The following is an 18133-nucleotide window of genomic DNA, read 5'->3' as shown; positions in this document are numbered from 1 at the left end:
TTGTCGCAACTTTAAAAATTTTACCTCTTCTTTTCTTTTGTTTAAAATTTTAGGTTTAGCAATATTTTTAGGCAAATTTTCAAGTGGAAAAACTAGAGATTAGCTTGTTTTTAGCTAGGAATCCACTAGCATATGTTTGAAACCCGAAAAGTTATGTCTCAAATTTTATAGAAGGAACTTGATATGAAATGATATCTTTGGTATGATATATGTCATTATTATATACAGTAGATCATAGAAAAACCAGTGGGACCGAATCATTTCGGTAAATAGAAAATCCCGGAAGACAGAAATACTAAAAAATGATTTTTAGAAGGCAGAAGTAATTTAAAATCTTCCTTTAAACATGCTATTCACATTCACAAAACCACGGGCGTACACTCAAAGAGAACATAGTCCAACAATATTTGCCCCCAAGCCTTATGGTCTTTTTGGCTCTACGGTAAAGCACTGGGTTACCTCCGTTGACACCTCACTCGCCCTGTTGTCAGAATTCGCACCTCAAATGCTATTACATATGGTGTTTTAATTACACATACATATTTTTAACCTGCAAGACCTTTATTTCACCCTAGATAAATACTTTAATTGGCAAAAATGTTTAAAATTAGATGCAGAGTTGAGGTATTGATAGTTTGAAGTAAAAATTAAAAAAAGGCCAAAAAATACAAAATTCAACTTTTTATACGGGCCCCAGGTCCCCTAACTTATGTTTAGGGAAATAATCTCCAATGAAAAACAATTCCAGCACGAAAAATTTGGAATTAGTACGACCAATATTCACTGAGATATGAAACGCAGCGTTTTGTGACTTACAGCACTTTTCACTCGCCGTAAATAACACCCTTTTGGGGGCGGGGTATAGCGGTTAACAAGTGTTAAAAATTATATGTGTGCATGGAGTGTGGTTTTCAAATTTTTGGAGGTTTTATTGTGTGTTTCTGCGTATGAAGGCAAAACCTTTGCATTTACTTTTGTATAGCAATGAATAATATAAATACTTTATTTTTCATACTTTGACGACCTGTCATTCTTCTGAAAGGGCAATAAGTTACAATCTCATCTTCAGTATGGTCCCTTAAAATTTTGAACTGGAATATCTCCTTAGTTTTTCGTCGCACAAATGTCAAGTTTTTTGTGTCAGTAATAGTTTTCAATGGAGATTATTTCTTAAAATTTTAGTGAGGGGACCTAAGGCCCGTATAAAAAGTTAAATTTTGTATTTTTTTTACTCGTTTTTATTTTTGCTTCAAACTTTCAATACCTTAACTCTACATCTTATTTTGAACATTTTTGCAGTTGGAAGCAAATATCTAGGACTAACGGTTGCGAAAATAAAGGTCTTGCTGGTTAAAACGAAACACCCTATACATTATTAAAATTATAAACCAATTTCTTCAATAAATGGGAGATGAGTCAGAATATGCAATGTAAATATAATACGACACATGATTTGGCTAAACTTTTTGTTGTGTATTATAAATAGAACAAGCTTTGATTTTTTGTTCTTTTTCTGTAAACATAAGAACGTTGTTAAAAAAATAAACCGTTTTAAAACAATCTCTGAACCTTGGATTTGATCGCTTTCAAATGTATTGACATTTTGTTGTTGTTGCTGCTTATTCTACAAGATCTAGTCGAAGGTAAGACACTTTAAAAATTACAATAATAAAATTTTTTAAAAATTTAGTGTTAGTTTGAAAAAATATTGACACAGAAAAAGAAAAGTGATAGAAATACATGGTTACTTTTTGTCTGCAGTAGAAATGGCCATCTTTGGTGGCCTGAAGTGATACTGTTTACTTATCAAGAAATAAATTTAAGTAAAGAAATAAATAAAATAATATTTAAGTAAACCGATGTCCCTAAACGAGGTTCCGGTTAAAGGAGTCTTATGTGATAGAGGCTCTGCTGTTATTTAAGGTATGGATTCGGATATCTATTAATCTTATATACTTTGAGAAATGTCGTATATATTGTTATGCACTTATTTTTTTAGGTTTTATGTTTGTGAATGGCAAGTTACATTAATTTGACTCATGATAAACATTATTAACGTCAACAAGTTTCAAATCGTATGCGGTAACTTTTATGTTTTGTTAAAAAAAAAACTCATGTGATTCAATGTTGTTGTAAATTTGAATATGATTTAAATATATTTATTATGTACATAACACGTCTCAGCTCTTTTATATCGTTTTTAAATTACAAAAACACGATACACAAATACATAAAACATTATAATGTATACATATGAAGAAGCTGGTTCTACGGAGGTAGTTTCCTTTTGATTTCTAATGCCAAATATCACGCAACTTTCAGAACGAGTTTCAGGAAGTGAATGTAAAAAAAAAAGAAAAGAAAAAAACGCAAATACGCTTTCCAGTTCTTCACACTTCATGTTTTGATTACACATTCTTGAAAAAGTATGGAACAAAAATAGCGAAATTTACATTTTCTCAACAGAAAAATGTTTTGGTATTTTTTTCCCACTCAGATTCAAGAGACCGAAGAAAAAATTTTAAAAAAGTTTGCTACTCTTCTTTACTATCATAGGAAATTCTAGTAATTTCTTTGCATTTACCCGATGCAATTTTAAAGACAGATTATTTAAGAAGTAGCTTTTTTTGGCGATTTCTTAACGTCTACACATTTTTTGTTTCTTAGATATATTTTGTCATACAGGTATATTCGTTGAATGACGTAAGGAAACTATTTACTTCTATTTTATAAGAAAGAAAACATATTAAAACTGTCAGATAATCTCCAAAATCCGGAATTTCTTTTTTTAACAGGAAAACCAGCGTAAGAAACCAATAAATATAAAATCATGTAAAATCAATAAAAAAGGTGTTCAAACTTTCTAAAATCTGTTGCACTTCACAGCCGAACTGTTTAAACTAAACTAAAAAAAAATATATAAAAAATTCTATAAGTCATTAAAATACAATAATACTTAAACTAATAAACAATTAGATTTTGATGCTTTGAATTTTGGGAATTGTAGAATAAAATATTTTATTTATATTTGTACAACTCTTCTAATTGGCTGAGTGTCTATTATAAAATTTATGTTTTCAACATAACGTTTATGCTAGGAAGGCATGAAGATATTGTTACGCGTTCGTAGCAACTTAAAACTTTCTTTGAATGACGACACAGTCCTTGAGAAAAACACAGGAGATTTATTTACAGCTATGTACAGGAAATGTAGTTACAAGTGTTAATCAATCATCAGCAATTAAGCAAATATCAATTAACACCGTAAACTCAATGGTCACACAAGAATTTATTTCAAAATACGCAAAAACGCAGCGCAAAGGCTAATACACACAGAGCTAAATACATGCTCTCCAGCGCACGGCTGATACGAGTCACAGGCAGGGGCGGCATTTCAGCATTTCGTTTGGGGGGTCGAGTTTTTGCATTGAAAAGGAATAGATGGAGAGAGTGCAACCCTACTATCCCGATACAGCAAGCAACAGTACCATGTGACATGGGGAGCAATTTCGAGTTGACCGTAACCGCTAAAGAAGTTTTCTTTAGCTGAAGCCATGCATGATAACAACCTTTAACCGTAGAAGGGAAAAATTAGATTTATAGTAATAGTGCAGTATTCTAGCACTGTAAACTGTGAGGAAAAGCCACACCAGGAGGTCCAGTAACTTTTCCCTAGCATGTACGAATGTTTTTTACTTCTAAATAAAGAAAAAATAACATTTATATGCATTTAACGAGTACATATTCCACAGTTGCCTGTAATTTTTAAATTTTTGTACTTATTTTATCTATAAAAGTTATAAAACATTGTATATCTTGAGTGTAAATAACATTTTAGTTCCATAAAAACACTTTTTACTTAACTAGTAATTATTTTAACGGCTCTTAAGCATTTTAGGTACATTTGCTTTGTTGGCGAGTATCTTCTCGCCAAGCTCCTGTGAACAGCAGATGCGCAAGAATAAAGATCTGCTATTTTGATGCTTCAATTTAAATACTAGTATGCCTGCGTATGAAATCATTTCAAAACATTTATTACAATACATATGAATCCATAAATTTTCAGTCAATAACAGAACACTTTAAACTATTTGTACATGCCCGTCATTTCAGGGAATAAACATCAAAATACATGAAAAATGCAGTTACATTATATTTTAAAATCCGGAAAGAAGTGTGGAGAGGGTGTTTGAATGATAGGCCTGTATTTGTATCAGTTATTTATTTATTATTATGCAGTAAAGGAGTTGGAGCCAGAGTTGCTCTGATTTGTAGCCCCGACTTCATAATAAGCGCCGTTGTGTCGTCTGAAAAATATTTAATGCCAAAAGAGCGATTGTGTTCTAAAACGCGACAACTTCCCAGCCAAACAAGTCACCTGACCTGGGAAACATTGGGTCCCAAGCTTATTTCACTGAGACATTTGCTATGGCTCCCTCCATTAGTATTCCTTCTCAATGGTTTTTTGAGCATGAATTTCCTCAGTACGGTATAAAATACTTATTGGTTAACAGGAAGTGATAATAAAATGGTTTTAATGTTAAGAACAATAAAGCAATATTGAAGTTGAGACACAAATGTTATCTACTATAAAATGACTGACCTGATTGAAATAGTCAAAAAAGAATGGAAGCAAGAAACTTATATTAAAAAACACATTTCCTTCAAATTCCGCTCTTTAAAGTAACAAAGAAAACTTTTTAAATTGGGCTAGTATTTATTTAGCGTCATTAAAAAGTATGGTCGCAATTCACAAAACAATTCCTCTTCTCTCATGCTATAAATTTTACTTATAAGTGTAATATTTCCTTTTTCGCTTTCTATAACAGATTTACATAATATTGAACACACCAATGATAAATATATCTCATCAAATCCTGTCTCAATTTCTTGAGAAACTGAACTGATCATTTTATTCAAAATAGTGATTTAATATTTTGACTAAAACTTCGTGTGGTTTTGTCACTTCTTCGTTGGCATAAAGTAAAAACTGTTATGGAAAGTTCTGTCAAAGTTTTACACTTTGTTCAAAGGCTCAAGCATGCATTAGTGCGAAAATTACTAAGAGTTTCAAATGTCAATCCAAGAATTAATGTTAGCGGACTGAAATTTTTGTGACAGAGTGTAGCATTGTTCAAAAAATGCTCCGCAGTATACATAAAGTAAACAGAAATTCAAACGAAGTCATACATATTAAAATGACATCAGATTTCCTATCACTGAAAAGGTCGCTTTCCAGTCTTTCTTCCAGGGGGCTTTTATAGATTTAATTTTTGTATACCATCGTGTGTCACTCAGAGATTGTCGAGTAAAGAGCCTCAAGATATATTTGTTGATGTATTTTGTGACGTGGGATGTTTTTCGTAGCATATCTTTGCAAAGAGTTTCTAAGAAAGCATATAATGCATCGAGTTGCTAAAATGTTTCTAGTACAAGGAATCAATGAACATCTATTAGCTAAACATTAAGTTATAATATGAGCATAAAAATTTATGTAAAATGACAGGGAGTTTACTCGTAAAAATTGCGCAGTCTAAACACTGTACGGACATCTCATAGAAGATGCACTATCATAACATAGAGTACACAATTTTGAAATACTTAACCCATATGAAAAGATTATTTCTTTAGTTAAGGCTAGCAATTATTCTCCATATGTTTTTTCTGTTCTTAAAATGCAAGCAAATAATTTTCTAAGTTATCTAAATTGAATTTAGCCATTTTTTAAAAATTATTCTTAGTGAAAATTTGGGGGTGCAACCGCCCCCTCTCGCTCCCCCTATTTGCCGCCCCTGGTCACAGGCAAAACTAACTCTCATTCAAATGCCACACGGCTTTGTACTAAGCAAAGAAATATCCAGAAAGAGTGCGTTCTATCAGTTTCTCATATTTCCCTTTTTTTTCATTCACAAATCTTATCTTTCAGAAATGGAGGGACCATATACTTCATTCGAAAGTACGGGGGTTGTATATTCATTGAAAGAAACTATTTACAGTTTACGTTACTAAGACAATTTTAGATGAAAGATAATGGAATAAACGCCAAATTTAGCCAGATTACAACAAATTAATCATAAAAATAATTGCTATTTACAGAATTTGTAACAATATGATAACGTTTTAGTAAAAAATTATCATTTCTGCTATGCAAAAGCAAGGAAATAGGGATAACAATTAGTAACGTTATTTCAAAAGTGGTCAACGAACTATAGTAATGTCCACAACTAAGGTCACAAACATAAATCCATGAAAACTGTAAAACTATTCACTGTATTGCCACGAAATATGGCACAGAGTGCAATGGTTATGGTAGTACAATGAAAGAAGAAACATAGAAACGTAACAACATTGAAAATATTTTAAATTGGAATTAAGAAACAGGGTACATCAAAAAGTGTTAAATTAGGAATCAGAGATAAAGCATTTATCTTAGGAAAAGTGTGTCTAATATGGAATGTGACAACTGTGCGTTGCTGTAGAAGCTCCACAAAGAGCTTTAATACTTTGGGCCTAAGGCAGAAATACATAAAATACACCACCAACTCAATTATTCCATCCGAGGACTGCAGTTCCGTGCTGTTTAGCACCCCTCAGCTCGGAATAGGAAGTAACTGAGCTGGAGGCGAAAAACCTCTTAAGGGAGCCAAGAGAGCCAAACTAACTGGTAGCTAATGTAGAATTAGCACACCAGATAAATGACCACAGCAATAGTGCGGTTCAACTCAATGTTTGATGGCAAAGCATGGTATTTTGCAGTAAGTCATCGCCCTAAGAGAAATAATTGAACTGGCGGTGTATTTTAAGCTTTAATACTGTTTATGAGAGTTTCAATAAATATTTGGGGCAGCAAAGCCCATTTTTCCAAAAGCGTGGCTTTTAACTCTTGAAGGATATTAAGAGGAGGATTACGCTGTGCAGTGACTCTTCCCAGACCATCCCAAACATGTTCAATAGGACTGAGACCCGAAGATCTCGAGGATCATTGCGTACATTGAATATTCTCTCCTTCAACATGTTTGTGACCTTAATTTTGGACATGAGTGTAGTTTAAGTTTTCATTTCGTTGTCTGCCCATTAAACTTTCAAAATTAGAGATAAAGAAACCTTATAGTCATTTTTATTTTGTTCTACAATAAATCACGGTGATTCAAACAAATTTAATGAGTTCGTCGGCAACTAACAAAAAAATTTTCTTAATTAGTTCAAATTACACAAAATCAACGTATCTTTACTTCGGAATATGAATGAGATGAGAGTTAAAATTCAGAGAAATTTTTAATAGTAACCAACATTTAAAATATCAGTAGTCATCAACATTTTATAAATCGTTTATAAATCAAAAACGATACTATAATTGTGAAGACGTAACCGAGTATTTCATCAGTATTCAATAAAAAAACTGGGGTAATTAAAAAGAAACTGTCTGTAATTTGCTTTAGCAGAATTATTGTAAGATTGATAAATAATACAATCATTTTTTAAAAAATTTTTTTATTTATTTTTATTTATTTATTTATTTATTTATTTTTGTTTATAAGCAACAATTTGTATGTACGAGTTCTTAATAATAAGGAATAGTTCGTAAAGTCACTGACGCTTAAATGAGTGACGCTTAATGTGTATTAAATTAATAGTGAGCTGTCAAAAAAAAAAAAAGAAGAAGAAGACGTCGTCAAATCTCATGCAAAGATAACAGATATGTGTGTCGTAATAAAACTAAATCCATAAATAGTTGAATGAAATTACCTTTTCTTAGTTTACATAATTCAAAGCTTTGTTATCTGTTAACACAAGCGCTGAAAGTGGCAAAATAATCCAAAAAATATCTATTGATAAATAATATTACTTAATTTTCAAGTTTCTGAAATCGATTCATCCAAATCGCAAAAGCAATACTTTAATTATCTTTTTGAGGAAATAATCCTCGTTGAGGAAGAAGCAGTGTACAGTTTCGTCTTCTAAAAGCTTGAACTCAACTGAAGCACTTAACGGCAAAGTGGTGTCAAAACCGAAATTGAAAATTTAGAGATAATACAACTACAAATATTAGGAGAAACATTAATCTGTTTTGTGGATGGAGATAATCGTGATAACCCTGTCGAGTGCTGTCGCTCCACGTGATTTAGAAATCCTTTAAATTAAAGCCCCTAAGTGGTTCAAACTTCGTTTTCGTTTCAATTAAAATCTTTCTTTAATCACTTATATCTCTTTTCTTCCCGCTGAATGGGTTAATTGAAAATAAGTGTAAGTTTAATTGGTTTTTTGAGCGATTAGTTTAATAAAAACCACTTAATTAAATAACTCTAAACGTAAAATAGCTCTTAGTGCTATGAATTTTGTTTTTAATTAACTTTAGATAAATGACGAATGGTCTTATTGAAGTTGCAATTTTCTGAGCATCCATGATAATGTTATTTCTTTGGTAATAGTACTTTAAGTTTTTTTTTTTTCATTTTAAATTAAATGTGCCTGCTGTTATAATCCAAACGAACATATTTGGAGCCAAACTAGTTCTGTATGACATATTAACTGCTTTAATTCATAGTCTAATGCTACAATTTCTAATACAGGCGGTTATAAGTGGATTACAATACTTTCAAGCAAAAAAAAGAAAAAAAAGCATTGGCAATTAAATTGATTTTTGTTAAAAATATTATTTTTATGTCTTCCTATATTCAACGATTGTTTCTTACCTCTAACTGTATTCCAGAATTTTACTTACCTCTTTGTATTTTGTACTTTAGTGCGTATTTTCACATTCCTACCCTGAGTATTTTTTCTATTCATTTTTATTATAATTAGGGCCGAAGGCTTTAAACCTTGATGCATGACATAATAAAAAATGCTTGTATGGTTCTGACTTCGTCGCATCCCACATAGCACAGTCACATCTCGGCAACGTAGCAAATACGTCGCACTGCGACGTCTGTAACGTCTCGGGCACATCACGGCACATTCCAGAAACGTCCCAGAGATGTTCTGGCAACGTGGAATTGTCCGACTTCAGTTACGTCGCAATGCGACGTGTATGGTTCGTCGCAATGTGATGTTGTCGTCGCATTGCGACAGCCCAGAGACGTTCTGGAGACGTGGAATTGTCCAACTTCAGTTACATCGCAATGCGACATGTATGGGTTGTCGCAATGTGACAGCCCAGAGACATTCTGGAGACGTGGAATTGTCCAACTTCAGTTACGTCACAATGCGACATGCATGGGTTGTCGCAATGTGACAGCCCAGAGACGTTCTGGAGACGTGGAATTGTCCAACTTCAGTTACGTCGCAATGCGACATGTATGGGTTGTCGCAATGTGACAGCCCAGAGACATTCTGGAGACGTGGAATTGTCCAACTTCAGTTACGTCACAATGCGACATGTATGGGTTGTCGCAATGCGACAGCCCAGAGACGTTCTGGAGATGTGGAATTGTCCAACTTCAGTTACGTCGCAATGCGACATGTATGGGTTGTCGCAATGCGACAGCCCAGAGACGTTCTGGAGATGTGGAAATGCCCAACTTCAGCTACGTCGCAATGCAACATGTATGGTTTGTCGCAGTGTGATGTTTTCATCCCAATGCGACAGTCCAGAGATGTTCTGGACACGTGGAATTGTCCAACTTCAGTTACATGCACATTCATTGGGCTTGTGATATTGCTGAGGAAATGTGACAGCTCGCAGCTAAAAATTTCTGAAATCTTTTCTTATTTATTGGGAAAAAACAAAAATTTTGTATTTTTCATCAAGTAACATTCACAATAATTCTAAATGTTTGCTAAAATTGTATAGCTAACCATTCAAACAAAATATTTAAATTCCCACATAACACAAATAATTTGTACAAGTTAGTACACACTAACTTAAGAAGTACAAAAGAAAAAAAAACTCAGATTAGTTATTGCCAGGGGCGTGCAAAGGGGGGGAGGACACCTGTTGACAAAATATTTTTTAAACTAGGGATGAAAATAGGGATAAACAACATAAAGGGTAACGGGAAAGATTTGTGATGGGGCCCCAAAATTTTTGTGCATGCCCTTGGTTGTTGAATTCGAATAGTGATTGTTCAATTTAAAAAGTAGAAGGAGCATTCCACGGTATTTTTGACATTTATGTAGAGTCCGTAACGTGACCTTTTTTGCCATAACTTTTTTATTTTCTGTTTGATTAGCATATTATTTTATTTTGATATTTTCCTACCAACACACCAGCTCAAATTAAAATAATTTGCAAATCAAACTGAAAATTAAAAAGTTATGGCAAAAAAAGGTCATGTTACAGACTCTACATAATGTCAAAAATACCTTGGAATGTCCCAGAAAATAATATAGCAAGAGAATATTGTCGCCTCAGAGTAACAGTAAGAAATCTAATCCCAGAAATAATACTAAGATATCCTACTGTTGCTCTGAGGTGACGATATATATATTTTAGTAGCATTTAGACCCAATAATAAAATATTAATGCAAAAATATTGTTAAATTCCCAATATTCACGGTTGATACAAAATCTCGGTTAAAACGAATATTTTCTTAGTTAAGTTGGTTTGAAACAATCATGGAACCAAGCAAAAATGTTTGGATTATGGACGTGTTCTTTATAGGAGAAAATTGGATAATGCACATGTATTCTGAGACTATCTAGTGTTCCGCCCTCCCAAAAATTTATGTTTCAGGCCACTGCCCACTTTAGCGAGTGTTCAGATAGGGTCCACTATATATAATCAGTGGTGCCCCCCTAGGGTATACTCCATATAGTACAACATATATCCTATACCCTCAAGCTTCAAAAATTTTCATATTATGCATATGATCGCATACACATATTGTGCATAATTGATTACTGGGAGTATACTCTCAGAAAAAATGATAGGACCATCACTGTACATAATTAAATTAAAATCTTATGCACAATAGGTGCATTCAAATGAAAGTTTAGGCTAAAACAAACAAAAATTTTTGACCCCTCCTCTGAAAACTTTTGGTGATGAGCGCCATTTTTTTGTCGAAATTATACATCATTTTGTACGACTAAAAAGTCAACCATACGTTAAATATTTTTGTATGGAGCATTAAGCCCTTATACCTATTGTATGTGGACATTTCTCGGAACTTTCTATGTGTTAATGCGGATTATCACTTGTTCCTCCACTGTTTAGCATCCTTCTTTTCAAAAAATGGAAAATCTTAATAACTAACAGATACATTCATACCGTAATAATGAATAGTAGTAATTCATTTTTTTAAGACAACACTCATTTGTTTTTTTCACTATTTCACTTATTTATGCAACTGTTATAAATAACAGCTAATCGAACAAATTGTGGAGTTTCTGGCATTTCACATTAACTAAGTTCAACTGTACAGTAAACTCCCGATTATATGAGGAGTTAAGAGGCACAAGTGTAGTGGATATCAAAAATCGCGGCCAAACCGCTAAAAGGCTATAGAGAGGGACAACCAAAGGTAAAAAATATTCTTGCTGACAAACATGGCTTTATTGATACATAGTACAGTGAAACCTCCGAATAGCGGACAGTCAAGGGACAAGAAGTTTTGTCCATTATTGGGAGGTGTCCGCTATTAGGAGGAACTACTTAATTTACTTTTTTCAAAATGGGCTGTTGTTGCCTTTGTGGAACACAATCGAAATGATTGCGAAAGGTTTACTACATTTTACGTCAAGAGTAATTAATCTGTTTTTTCTTAATAAAGGTATACTGACAGCACACACTTGTCTCAAAAAGCATTTAATCAATTAAAGTAATCAGTTAAAACAGTTTGACATCTCCTTTTTGCATTACAAGCCTGTTTCTCAACATAAATATTTAAATCATTTACCTTAGCAAGTCTTTCAGTGTCCCCTTTGCTCAGGAAAGTTTTTCAATTCTTTACTGTATTTCAGTGCTTCCGAAAATTCTCTACTTTATATGGCTAATTTATTTTATCTGGAGTATCACTATTGCATTATTAACAGTTGGCAATATGACCTTGAATATGGGCAAATCTTTTTCATGTCTAAAAATTAAATAACCCAACGAAACCACAGCGCCATAAAGCTGACTACTACCGGCGCCAGTCTGTTCAATTGCATCTCCCAAGAGCCCCAGTTAGAAAAAGCACCCAGTTTCCCCTTTTTTATCTTAACTTTTGAATAGTTATTGTGTACAAAAATCATTAAAATCTGCCAATGGCATGGCAAAAACTGGTTTCTGCCAGCAGAAAGCCTACCCTGTGTGTAGTAGAGCATTTTTCTGTGCATTGTTTCAAAATCTTGAAAGTATATGCATATTTTATTTAAAATCACAACAAATAAGAAAGGTAGACTATGAATAAAATAAGTCTTATAAACGAGCAAAATGTTTATTAAGTACAGTAAATATTAAACAAGAAATTAATTCAAAGCTACCTATTTTGAGCAATAATTTTACTATTTTGAATCTTTAATTTGAAAAGTTAATGCCGTTCACAATAGACAAATTGGGGAAACCTCAACTATGTTTTAAAAATATGGTTTAAATCTTTATTTTTCTGAATGAAAATAACTTTTTGGATTACGTAATCTTGCGTGAGCCTGATTATTTTTAAAGTTATGTACAATTTTGTGCAATTATTAGGACTTCACACATCTTATATGTCAGTCATTACACTGAAATTATCTCGAGTAACTTGAAGATTTTTTAAAACTATATTTGACACAATCATATAAGCTTTTTTTAAACAGAGATACATGAAAATAAGAGAATTTTAAAGATATTAGGGTTTATTTTAAATTTAATATCTGCAAGTCAGCATGACTTGGTGGAGGATCTAACAATAGATGGAATCACAGCACAATACAGAGATATACATCAATACTATTCATACTTACTTAGTCTGCATTCATGACATTTATAATGAATGCTTTATCATTCTAAGTTCATTGTACCAACTATAATTAGTTAACTGCTGACAAAAGGAATGGGACTGCTTAAGAAGACAGAAAAAGATACAACGGCAGAGAGAGTAAGAAAATACACTACTACCCTCTTTCGCTATCCATTTCTGAATTGAATTGTATTGCGCAGAAAAGTTAATATTTAATGTGTGCTGAAATACTGAAGACTAAGCAAATACACATTGGAGAGTAATTGTTTTCATCATACGTTATGCAAATAAAGTAATGAATATAAAATTTAACATAACTCATTCTATTCACACATAATTCTATTAGCTAACTTTTTTATGGATCGAAGACGATCCATTACCTACTAAAACTCAAAATTTTAAAATCAAATGTTTGAAGAGAAGCTTAACCGCTTAAGTTTAAAATAAACCAGCACACGTGTGACAACATTAAAACACAAGGCATAGAAAAAAATAATATCCTTCCATAACAAAGCTATAAATTCGGATTTTTTAAGTATTATTCAAAAATTTTTTTTGCACTCAATAAGAGAATAGTACTATTAGTTTACGAACTTTCTCGTTTAATCAGTAATCATAGCGGAAAACCACAGAAAAACAAACACATTGGAATCAATCAGTTAAAAAATTTACAGTCACAGTTAATCAGCACTCGCTAGCAATGTTCTTCATTTTGCGCATGCGTGTACTAGTTCCGAGAGAGGGGGAAACGTCTCAAGCATGTCGCATCAAGATGTTGCAGCTACGTTTGCTTGTAACATCGCAGCGACGTACTGTTAATAGCGCAGTGTGATGTGACGTGAATGGGACATTGCGACGTCGCTGGAACATCGCTCAGACGAAGTGTGCTATATGGGATATGGCAAACTATTATATCTCTTTCATCTATTTATTGTAGGTAGACAGAGTGGTGTAGTGGTTAGACGCTGGTCTATTGCGCCCAAAGCCGCAGGCTCAGTCCTGGCTCTCGTCGGTGGATTTTCAAGATGCAGAAAATCGACAGCGTCCATGTCGTATGATTATGCGGCATGTAAAAGATCCCTCGAGGGCTCGTTTGTCATGGAGTATCTCTTGGCAAAATTAAATTCCTAGTGCTGGTTCGCATCAAATAGAGCTCAGGTGCCTCCATCTAGTGGAGAAACTGGGCGTCGAAATTTTCTCTTGGCAATGGCATCCTATCGATAGTGGTGCCACGTGAAAGAGTAGTTGCCATGCCGGGGGATCGCACTCGGTCTGCAAAAAGGCACTGCCTCTACCGCAGCCCCATTGCAGAAAAAAAAAATCTATTTGTTGTATTTCATCTATTTTGTATCTAAGACCATTTAACTTTTATTCCCATTTATAAATGATTCACTATCTTTGTGATGTAAAGAAACTATATTGAAAAATCACAAATTGCTTAATGACCGTTGAATTAATCCGTCCTTTGATTTTATTTTTGTATGCTTATAATGCTAACTTTCATGTGCATCACTATCGAATTATTTATGAAACGACCTTCTCTACTTTGTACTATCCTTTTTACGCGAAAACAGTATCCAGCACCCAGCACCCAGCATCCACTGTATAACATTCGGCATCCAGCCCTTGGCATTTATTTAATTTCGACATCTTGAACTACATTATGTTTGCAATAAAAGGCATTAGTAGAAACAAGAAACCCAACGAGTAGGAACCTATCGCAATTTGTGACTGCGAAAAACAGAATTTAAATTTAAGATCTCAAACTTCAAACTTTTTTTTTTAATGTTTCCTGAATGCTTTGATAAATATATTTCTGTGAATTTTGAATATTACAACTATTTGTAATTCTTTTCTCGTTTCGAATGACCTTCACATCTTCCCTAAAGCGTTTTGTAGTGTTGTATCAGTACCTTATCAAACAGATGGACCGGATTTTTACTTTTCAGTTTTAATGAATTTCGTATAAAAAATCCTCCTTTAATGTTTTTACGACTTTTTAATTTGTTTTTTAAAATTCGGGAAGATAATTTCTAATTTCATGCGTAAGAAATAAATATAAAAGCAGCAATACAGAATCAAAAAAAAAAAAAAACAATCCGGAATTTTTTTACAAAATATCAATATAGAATTTTTTCAGATTCTTTGACATTTTCTAAGTTGCGGGCAATCCAAACTTACAAAACTAAGAACTACTTAAACTTCTCAGTCGCTCACAGATCAAAAGCTGAATGATAAATCTTATGACGAAAATCCAATACTTTATCAGAATTCAATGAAAACTGGCGAATTTCCAGGTGAACTAACTTGTGTGAATGTACTTTGCTTTAGCAAATGAAAGACGATCTAATATTGAATTATTATATACGATACCTCTAACTGATGGGAATTAGAATCGTTTAATCAGTGCTAGCTTATTGGACTTAATCAGATACATTTTTGTGAAAGAAAATTATTAGTATTTTATTCACACTACTTTGCTCTCAACATAAAAGAACCTCCAATGTACATAAATGATCGTTAATTGTATTGAAATATATTTTAGAAAAAAGTTTGTTACGAACAGACAAAGCTAATTTTGTTCTGCATATTATCGCATTTTTGCTTTGTGACATTTGGCCTAAAAAGGCTTTTTAAAATGGCATGTGTTCATTTCTATACAGGTGAACTTATGTATAACATTTTTGTTTTCATACAGTTTTAATATTATTTCATGGCTTTTTGGTTTAAAAAAGAGACAAAACTATTCTGTGAATTTATTTTATAAAAAACTAAGTGAATCATCCGAAACACACACTCGTAATCCTGTTTATCTAGCATCTAGCAAATAATAATGGTTGGATAGGATGACTAAAATGAGTTTTCTGAGAGTACTACTCCTCTTAGTAAAAAATGTTATACTGCTTTCGGTTCTTTTAATAAGCAGCAGATTTCACTAATGACAAGGTAAGGCAACGAGTTTCGCAAATAGTGAAGAATTATTGGTCTGAACAGTTTCGTTAATGCTCCGAAAATAAACTGGCATCAAAAAGTTAAGGTACAACATGTTTTTCTTTTTTTTTCTTTTTTTTTTTTTTTTGAAGCTGACAATAAAAAAAATGGCAGTAACAATAAAATGCATAGTTTGCATGAATGATAATAACGAACTTTAAATCTATTTATGGAAAAAAAGGTTGCTAGCACTTTTATTTTATAGAAAAGAACGTATTTTTACGGGTGAGAAAAAATAAGCAAATATCGAGCTTTCGTACTTTTGTGTGTAAGGTGCGTTAATTTTCAACTGTTTTTGGCAGTTTCGGTGACCATAGTCAATAGAGTGTAGAAAATGTCTCAGAAACGTCGTCTACCCGATTCGTTACGGCGGAGGGCAGTTAAGCATTGGTTTCCTAGAAGCGAACACGCTTAGCGTCGGCGTCGTTCCTCACCGAGGTGAAAACTTGATTCTTCCGCTCATGCGCGCCCGAGCCAATTCGGCGTTCTGAGTGGTCACGTCGGAATCCACTTGACTTTGATTTCAGCGTTACGTCGATGAGCGACGTCGAAGATCGGCGATTCGCTTCTAGGAAACCAATATATTACACTGCAAAAAAAAAGCTGTTGTTTTTACAGTAAAATACTGGCAGCTCGCATTCCAAAGAAAAACTGCAAAAATTACAATTCTAAACTGTAAAATTTGCAGTAATATACTGTTTTATAGCAGACTTTTACTGTGAAATTTACAGCGATAAACTGTAAAATTAGCAGTAATATACTGCTTTTTAATAGAACTGCCCTGTAAAACTTACAGTATCAAACTGTAAAATTAGCAGTAATATACTGCTTTTTAATAAAACTGCCCTGTAAAACTTACAGTATCAAACTGTAAAATTAGCAGTAATATACTGCTTTTTAATAAAACTGCCCTGTAAAACTTACAGTATCAAACTGTAAAATCAGCAGTAATATACTGTTTTAGGAATGACTTGACCTGTAAATTTAACAGAGATAATATGTAAAATTAACAGTTATATACTGTTTTGTAACGGAATTGCCTGCAAAATCAACAGTATCAAACTGTAAAGTTCGCAGTATTATGCTGCGGAATCAACTGAATTGTGCCATAAAAGCAGCAGTAGTATACGGTTTTATAAATGATTTGTACAGTAAAATTAACAGCAGTAAAACATAAAATGAAGTTATCAATTCTTATGCAAAAGGGTTTTTTCACCGTATCGTTTCTTTTCATAGCCGAAATCACTGCTTTTACAGCTGAAGAACAATATCGAAAAGTAAAGCAATTGAGTCAGTATGTACGTTGTATAAATCAGCCTACATACGAAATCTGTTCCTTTTCTTAAGTTTTTCAACAACAAAAATAATGTTTTAGGCTATGAAAAGCGACAAATAAAGAAATATAAAACACTTTTCCATAGAAATAGTTAACTGCTGCTAAATATATGTTTTATTGATATTAATTTCCTTGTACACAAAATAAATCAATGCCCCATCTCAATATTTTATAAACACATGTTAAAGAAGAAAAAGTGGTGCATTTTCATTTCTACAAAAAACTTTTAGCTCTATTGCAGACTTAAAAGTTTTCAAATTGAAGGAAATTGCAAAATATGGTCTGAAGCTTTATTTTAAGAACAGTTATAGCTTTTTCATAATACAAAACTTTTTGATCCATGGAGGTAGTAAAAATGAGAAAGGTTTTTTATATATAACTGAAAATACTACATCATATCTTCACTAAAAGTACTTTTTTCACTTCCAGCATTATTGTAATGTTAAAATGTGCAGCATAACGTGAGAAATGTTTTGCAATATGCAATCCATTAAACCTTTAAGTTTATTTTAACTTGATGCATGCAATTATATGCATTTATTTTTCTTTTATGGTAAAACAGAATATTTTCATGGTTTTCTTCTTTTTTTAATGTTATAAGTTGCATTTGGATCTACTTTATTTGAGAAATACTAGTAACTAATTTTATTTCACACCATATGTGCAGTATACAGCATTTAGACTGCACAGAATGGTTTTTATTCTAAACTGATTATTATAGATTAAATAATACTTTATCCTATTAACCTTTTAAAGTTTACATAGATGAAAACTATAAATATGTGACGGTTTAAAATTCCAGAGCTACTAAACAGAAACAATTTTTCACTCAGTATAATAAAATCTGCAGGTTTATGAGTACTAGTATTAAAGTTAAAAATTGGTTTTACTACTCCAAAAATTATATAACTTTATATTATGTTATACTGTTTTCATGAGAAA

This window comes from Uloborus diversus, chromosome 2, assembly GCF_026930045.1.
Source record: "Uloborus diversus isolate 005 chromosome 2, Udiv.v.3.1, whole genome shotgun sequence".
NCBI lineage: Eukaryota > Metazoa > Arthropoda > Arachnida > Araneae > Uloboridae > Uloborus > Uloborus diversus.
Note: the sequence above shows the minus strand (reverse complement) of the source record.